Below are 9,043 nucleotides of genomic sequence, written 5' to 3'. Positions count from 1 at the left end.
GAGAAATACTTAGAACTTCTCTTGTTCCTACATCGGAAGCCCAGGAGTGTGCTGTTTCCAGCAGCAACTCAAGTCATACACCTTAGCTCCTCCTCACTTTACAGTATGGGCACAGGCACGAAGATGGAACATTAACAAAATAATTCATACGATCAATAACAACTTTTTAACAAATTCTTTTCACGAAATGGCAAATTTTTCAGATCCATAACCCTTTATACAGACATGACCTCATACTGCATGGGCCAAAAAGTTCATTCAACTCAAACAAACTTCGGGCCAACCCAATATAACCATCCATGAACCTTCTGAGGGACAGATGGGCAAACTGAGACCCAGAGTGTCTAAGTGATCAGTCCAAGAAGGAAGTCATAACTGCTAGGTTTCTGACGTCACTGCACAATTTCACCCCTCTCTCAAGACTAAGTCTGAAGCATGCGCTTGTGAGTCCTGTTGACTCAAGCACAGTGACCCTGAGAACCCAAAATCAGAGCCGACTCCAGCCACTGCACAGCCTCAATTCCCAGCTCTGCTGGGCCCCTGAAGCCTTCTCCTGTGTCTGAATTATAAGCTGAATAATAAGCTGAATAATAATAAGCTGAATTATTCCGATTTTTGAAGCACTATATGAACCAACCCAGAAAAGGTAATTCCTGGTGGTGGCAGAGATCTGTTAAATGCATTGAATGGTGGCCACAGCACAGCCAAGTAAACAGAGGAGGAGTCAAACAGCCTTTATTCCAACCCCTTCTTTCACACAGGGGAGAACTGAAACCCAGAGGGGAGAAGAGATATACTTTGAGGAATGTTTCCCATTAGCTGAAGAGCTGGGTCTAGAACTCAAGTCATTACACAAGGGAATTCCTCCCTTGAAAAAAAAGCAATATGGCAAATTAGGAAAAAAAAATAGAAATTTCAGAGAACGAGGCTTTATATGTATATAGTGTATATTGATGGGGAGTATGCATTTTGGGAATATTAGACACTTCAAAGGACTTCCCAGGTGGCTCAGTGGTAAAGAATCTGCCTACCAAGCAGGATGTGGTTTCAATCCCTGGGTCAAGAAGATAAATCCTGGAGAAGGAAATGGCAATCAATTGCAGGATTCTTGCCTGGAGAATCCCATGGACAAAGGAGCCTGGCATGCTACAGTCTATAGGGTTGCAAAGAGTTGGACATGACTGAAGCGACTTAGCATATGCGCACACACACATACACTTCAGAAGCACTTATTTTGTTGCTGCTGAAGCTTTTTTATCTGGCACGTACAGTAAAGGAAAAAAGGAGCAAATTTTAAAAGGAGAAGGAAAATAGCACACAGCCTCCCTCTTGCTCTCCCTCTCCCTGCCTTGCACCCAGCCTCTCTGCTCCAGGGGGTCTGAGCTCTGATGACCTGTCACAACCACTAGACTGCAGGGCAAAAAATCAAATCACTTCCCTCCAACTCTGAGAGCAGAGGTGTGTCTGTGTTGCCCTTTCCTCTGTCTTCTTCCTAGAATCTCCGCTTTGACCTTAGAGACTAAGTGATCTCTTTTCTCTGCCTTGAATAAAATCCTAAGACCCTGGGCTTACCCCCTAAGCCTTGGAATCCATCCCTCATCACATCCTCCCTCCTTTTTGGAAGCCTCCAAACCTTTTACTATCTCTGACCCTTTGGACTACAAGGCCTAAAGTCCTAACTGGGCTCTTTCCCAAACCTCTCCAAGTCTCAACAGCACATAAAGGCCTTCCTAGAGATCTCAGCATATCATCCAAACACCCAAATTGAAAATAATAGGCAAGGGGGAAAAAAAGTGGTCAGTGCTGAGAAGTATTGTTCAAGCCGGTTTTTTTACACATCTGGATTATTGCAATAATATAAAGAATTACTGAAGAAGATACCAAATTATCCCTGGGGTGCTGTTAAGAGCAGTTGCTTTTAAGTGGTTGATTTCGTTATTATTTTCATAATCAAATAGAGATCTACATGGTTCATCTTAAACACCAAGCTGGAGAGATCAAGCCCATATATCAGTTCCAGCTTCACCACAAAAGATGGTGTGAGTTTAGGGAAGTTACTTTACTTCTCCCAGAATCCAGTTTCCTTAACTGAAAAAATGAAAATAACATATACCTCTTGTACATTACTTCCTATGATTAAATTAGTTATGGTACAAAGACCTGGCACGTAGTAGGTACTCGATTAAAAGCTAGGTCTCCCCTTCAATCTTCCTCTTCTACAAATTATTCAGAATGTATAATCAGAGCACGAGGAAACTACCACCACCTGGTGTACGGGCCTCAAAACTGCATAAGCAGCAACAGAGGTGGAAGTACAACCCCAGCTCAGGGAAGGGCAAACTAAAATTCAGAACAGTTGGAAAGCTCAAACTTAAAACACATCAATTATATACGGGAGAGAGGCCGTTGGAGATCCCAGGATGATGGACAGTGTTAATCAGGGCAAGCTTCTTGGAAAAGGTACATCTTATTTGGAAATATAAGGGGGAAACGACAAAGGATGTGGACTGATTTAAAAGAAGGAAAAAATTCCCTGAGTGAGTTGCAGGCAAAATCTTTGAAGCAAAAGAGAAAGATCTTGGAGACCTCAGGGTGGCAAATGATGTCAAGTGGAGACTTTGGCACAGTCCACCCTTTTAAGCCTTTGAGATTTTTAGTCCCTCAGTCATGTCCAAATGTTTGCGACCCATGGACCATAGCACTCCAGGCTCCTCTGTCCATGGAACTTCCCAGGCAAGAATACTGGAATAGGTTGCCATTGCCTACTCCTTCTGTGACCCCACTCAAGCACCCCAAAAATCCTCTGTCTTAGCACATGCCACAGCATCAGAGTTCCTTGTCTTCGCAATTGCATCTACTTTTGACTCTAAAGTTCCATGGAAGCAGAAACAGTGTTTCTTTTGTTCATTGTCATTTCCCTAGGGCTTAATACAGTGCCTGGCACCTCTGAGGTCCACAAAAAATACAGGTGAAATTAAAAGAATGTCCAACAGCCACCATCCAGATGGCTCTGAATTGCCTAGAAATGAAGAAACTCAGGACAAGAGAGACTTCCCTTGAATTTCCCATCTCAGCTGCCCAGAAGCCTGTCCTTGACACTCCTTTGGTACTGGCTAGCACCACCCTAGCAGGCTGATTTTGGCCAGTGTAACCCCATCTCCTCTCCTCATACCTCTCAACCAGGCTTCAGGAATCCAAATTACCCTGCCCCACACTTTACATTAAATAGCCAGAGTATACTGCCATGCATTGACCAGCCTTGGCAACTGAACTGGATACGGTGCTTCAATCACACAGCTGGCCAAAACAAACCAAGGCCATACACAGTTGTCTCAAGGATTTGATTTTTGAAATGAGAGGAAAGCTCACCCTGATTCTCTAACTTCAACAAAAAGAAGCCAAACCACAAAGCATTCAAGCTCTAACCTTAGGAGGACTCAGAGCCTAGACCATCACAATGAACCCTTCCCAATGCTCCAGATGACATCAGGCTAAAAGAAATATCTGGATGGCAAAGAAGACACATGTGGGCAACCTTTGGAAGAAAGGAGGGTTGAAAGCAGGGGGGAGATGAGTACCCAATCATGGAGAGCAATGTGGGCCAAATACATGTATGTGGCCCCAGATATTTCTAGCACCAGCTGCCTAAGTAACTTCCTCTTCCATCACAGCAGCTGCCTTTGCGATCACTGCCCAGTGGCAGCAGCATAGGGGTAACCCCAAAGCAGAGAGCCCAGCATGCTCTGGGGAGGTGTCCTAGAAATGTCCTGAACGCAAGGACTTTCTTATGTCCTCACCCACTTTTCCCTGCTATCAGCATCACAAATAAAGAATCCTACCTCCCCAAATCTAGAGGGTCATGACAGTGTCTCTACTCTGCTCTTCTGCGGGGCATGAAAGGTCACGGGCAAGGGCAGAGGCAGGAGGGCTGGAATACAAAAATCAGCTTCAGAGCAATGGCCCAGCCCAATGGTAGACTTCAAAGTCAACCTTGATTCTGCATGAAGACATCAATATTTTTCTCTCCATAGAGCACATCCTTCCCTTCAGCCAAATGTGACCATTTCTGCCAGGAGACCTCCCAAACAATTAAACCACTCATCCTTTGCAGGCACCAACAATATTATGCAATTCCAATGCCTCTTACATCCGAACAGCCATATGTGGTGGCCGCTGGACTACTGTAGTAAGAGGATTTGGCAAGGGCTGGCTGCTATCAGAGTTCAATCCTCTTGAATTCCTCACCCCCCATACTCTCATCCTTTATAATCCCCAACCCCTCAACTCCAGATGTTGCCTTCAAACATGGACCGTGACCTTGGCTGAGCTCTGCCTCACAGACTGATTATGACATAATTACCCCCGCCCTGTGACCATGGGTCTAGCCAAGCCTGACCCTCACTCTATCGATTCGCCCTGAGTCATTTATCAACAGGGTGGCTGATTCCCCATGTCGGAGTTAGCGGGAGAGGTATTTCATCAAGACATCTGACACCTTCCTTTGAAGGGTGAACGACAGAACATATGAGTGCCTCTGATTAACATCTAAAGGCAGTCTGGCCGCCCTGAAATCGCCCCTCCATGAAGGAGGCTCTCCTTAAATCCAGCTGGCTCTCCCGATAGGGACCTCTACCATCTCAACTCATTTATCAGCAATCCCATCTGCTGCGTTTGGGGGCATTCCATGCGTCCATGGTTCTATCAATGTGGGGCCGGGGGCTGCTCCCTCAAGAGCAGCTGGCCTCCATGAAAGGCCGAATTCAGGCCTGTCATCTTGCCCAGTGATAGCTGGAGCAGCTGTTGTTTCTTCTTCCATCCTGCGGTGGATGCCAGAGAGCCTCAGGGGCCCGCCACCTGATTGCCATGCTTGGAACTAAATCTGTGTGCCCGTGATCTTCCCTTGAATCTGTCGGAGGGAATGATGCCCCTCTACCTTTTACACCAAATTGATTTAATGTCTTCTCGAGGAGTGATGAGCTCATCCTTGCTCCCATTCGACTTCAAAAGACCAACTGTCTCATTAACCTAATTGCCCGACTTTAAGTAACTAGCTTAAATTACCAACTAACGGATGGCCTTTTCTGTCCAAACAAGACATTCTAAAATGTTCCTACTGAAAAGAAATCGCTTTCAACCATGACGGATGAATGTCTCCTTTAGAGGATTATTACCATAATTATGGTAGACACGCTTCTAAGCCCTGAGAAATTTTGAAAAGAAAGATACAAGTGGCAAATTTGTATAGATTACCAACTGTGGAATCCTTTCTCGGGTGGCATTTTGAAAAGTTGGTCATTCACACAATCCTTGCTAAATATAAAGACAATTAAATGGCAGTACTATAGAACATTTGTCCTTTGGGGAGAAAAAAAAAAACATCCCTCAGGAAAAAGAATACTGAAACTATCGGTAGCCCCTGTTGGTTACATTAAACCTAATAAAATTACTAATGACTAATTTCTCGTCAATGAGCGGTTCCCTGCTGTGCCGGCTTCAGTCCCAGTGAATGAGGCAGGAAAGTTGAATTATTGGTTAGACTCATTTTATTGGCTTGAGCTTTGGGGGGTGCAGTGGGTTATATGGGGATTCTTTTCATGTTTTGCTTTTTTCTCCTCAAGAAGCAGATGGTTTTGTCTTTAGTTTCAAATGTCCAAAAAAAAAAAAGATCAGGGTGATCTTTAGAAGGCAGGAATTTGAACATGGGAGCTTCCCAAAACACCTAATGTCAATCTCAGCCCCTGTGCCTGGAAGGACTGCCCAGGTCTCAGCTGAGGGAACAGTGGGGGAGGAGAAAAGGGCAGAATTGCTGGTCATGAGCCTGACTGATGGGTGGACCCTGGCAGAGCAAGGGAGGGGGAATCCATTATGAATGGTAAAGGGAGAGAGAGGGCTTCCCAAGTGGCGCTAGTGGTAAAGAACCCGCCTGCCAGTGCAGTATACTCGAGAGACACCAATTTGAGCCCTGAGTCAGGAAGATCCCTAACCCACTCCAGTGTTCTTGCCTGGAGAACTCCATGGACAGAGGAGCCTGGTGGGCTGCAGTCCATGGGATCGCCAAGAGTTGGACACGACAGAAGCAAGCACGCAAAGGCTGTGAAACGGGTGGGCCGGGGCTGCTCTACAGACGGCTGCGGCCCCATGGGCTCGTGCAGCATCACACAGGCCTGGCCTCACTCTCTTGCTGATCCAAGTTCAGTTTTAAATTTTTCTGTGGAAATGGCAGCTATGGTGTGCAAGCTGTCAGAACCCTCTGCCCGTCTCCAGAACAGCATGGGTTACTGAAGACAAGATAGACAGCATAATTTCCTGGGACTGAAACCTTCTGATGGAGAGAGACTGATGCTGATTTCAGAGTGTGGTTTCCTGAACCCCTGGGATCCTATTACCACTCAGTCCCTTTAATGTCAACCCAACAGCCCTTTTCTACCTTAGACGAAGGCCCAGGGGATAACAAAGAGAAACCCAAAACCTGGGCTGAGACTTGGCCTCAAATCTCTGACACGAACTCCACTTAACTGGAAGGGCCCAGACGCAAGATTTCCATGGGAACACTGGAGCATGTGTCTGAGCACAAGACCCTCCTCCTGGAAACACAACCCGATCATGATCGCGACCAAGCCTGCAGCTCAGTGCTGGGCTGGTGTTTGTGTGCAGGCTGCTTATCCTCCAGACTCATTCTGTGCTCTGCTCTTCCCTGTACCCAAGAAGCTGACTCCTAGCAATCTCATCTCTCCCCTTGGCTAATGGGGTGAAGCAGGGATGTGGGGTGAGAAAATGAAGGTAAGAGAATTTCTTCCAGGACTTCCGTGATGGTCCAGTGGCTAAGACTCCACACTCCCAATTCAGGGGGCCTTAGGTTCAATCCCTGTTTGGAGAACTAGATCCTACATGCAGCAACTAAGAGTTCACATGCCACAGCTAAGATCCAGTACAGTCAAAATATTTTTTTTTAAACTACCCGAAAATAAAGAGTATTTTTTCCTTCTATTCCCTCCCTCTGGGGACAAGGGACACCATTATGATGGTGGCCATGCCATCTATCCATGTCACAGCTAGGTGTCCTCTGTTCCCCCAGCTCCAGGCTCCAGCAGCCCCATTCATTATTTGGGATATTTAACAATGGCCCCCCAAAATGCACACATGTATGCTAAGTTGCTTCAGTTGTGTCCAACTCTTTGCAGCCCCGTAGACTGTAGCCCATCAGGCTTCTCTGTCCATGGGATTCTCCTGGCAAGAATATTGGAGTGGGTTATTGCTGTGTCCTCTTCCAGGGCATCTTTCTGACCCAGAGATGGAACTTGCACCTCTTACATTTCCTGCATTGGCAGGCAGGTTCTTACCACTAGTGCCACCTGGGAAGCCCCTGAAGATAGCTAGTTCTTAGTTCCTGGAACTCTGAATGCTACTTTCTATGGCAATGGGGACTTGGTGGATGTGATTAAGGATCTTGAAGGGAGATTATCCTGGATTATCTGGGTGGGCATCCAGTGCAACAAGTGTGCTCATAAGAGGAAGGCAGAGGGAAGTCTGACACAGAAGAAGAGGCTGTGTGGCCAAAGCAGCACAGTTAGAGTGGCCCAGACGCAAGCCAAGGAAGACCAGCACCCACCAGCAGATGAAAGAGGCAGAGGCAAAGTCTTAGCCACAGGACCATCATGGAAGTCCTGGAAGAAATTCTCTCACCTTCATTTTCTCACCCCACATCCCTGCTTCACCCCATTAGCCAAGGAGAGAGATGAGACTGCTGCACCCTTCAGGAGGAACGTGTCCTGCCAACGCCTTGTCTTTAGCCCAAGGAAACTTGCTTCAGACTTCTGGCTTCTACAAGTGTAACAGGGTACGTTTCTGCTGTTTAAATCACTGCATCTGCAGTCATTTGTGACAGTAGGCCTAGGAAACTATTAATAGTACACCTCCCCAGTCCTTAGGGAGGCTTCTCAGGGTCAGTTCAGTTCAGTTCAGTCCAGTCACTCAATCGTGCCCAACTCTTTGCGACCCCATGAATCGCAGCATGCCAGGCCTCCCTGTCCATCACCAGCTCCCGTGGTTCACTCAGACTCACGTCCATCGAGTCAGCGATGCCATCCAGCCATCTCATCCTCTATCGTTCCCTTCTCCTCCTGCCCCCAATCCCTCCCAGCATCAGAGTCTTTTCCAGTGAGTCAACTCTTCGCATGAGGCGGCCAAAGTACTGGAGTTTCAGCTTCAGCATCATTCTTTCCAAAGAACACCCAGGGCTAATCTCCTTTAGAATGGACTGGTTGGATCTCCTTGCAGTCCAAGGGACTCTCAAGAGTCTTCCCTGGTTACTCAGATGGTAAAGAATCAACCTGCAATGCAAGAGACCCCAGGTCGATTTCTAGGTTGGAAAGAACCCCTGGAGAAGGAAATCGCAACCCACTCCAGTATTCTTGCTTGGAGAATCCCATGGACAGAGGAGCCTGGCAGGCTACAGTCCATGGAGTCACAGAGTTGGACACGACTGAGCTCTATTCAGTGCTTAGACCTGAGATTGGAATGGTTTCCCAACTGTTAGCAGATCCTCCACATCTCTTGTGGGTTCTCTGAACCCTGCCCACACCACAGTACATAGTCCCTGTTGAAAAAGTCTCCAAAAATCTGCTGAGTGTGTCTTCTGTTTCTTGCCAGAACCCTATCTGATATATTCCACCTCACTCAGAAAGAATTTAAGATAGAATATCAAAAAATACAGGCTATAATAAATTAAAAGCAGAGAAATAAAAAAAATATAGGGTACAACAAGATTTTGTTCACTGAGAAAAATCAGGAGACAAAGCAACCATGAATAGAAGAAAACTGATGTCAAGACCAATATTAGGATCCAAAAGTGAACAGCCCTGAACGCATCTCAGGAATTACCCCACTAAGCTCCTCAGCAGCCAGTGCAAAGAGCAAAAACAATTTTAGTTTACTACTTCTTAAACTAGCCTCCAGTGGTCATGTATGGATGTGAGAGTTGGACTATAAAGAAAGCTGAGCGCCAAAGAATTGATGCTTTTGAACTGTGGTGTTGGAGAAGACT

Source organism: Ovis aries, chromosome 12 (genome assembly GCF_016772045.2).
Source record: "Ovis aries strain OAR_USU_Benz2616 breed Rambouillet chromosome 12, ARS-UI_Ramb_v3.0, whole genome shotgun sequence".
Classification (NCBI taxonomy): Eukaryota; Metazoa; Chordata; class Mammalia; order Artiodactyla; family Bovidae; genus Ovis; species Ovis aries.
This window is presented reverse-complemented; position numbering follows the sequence as displayed.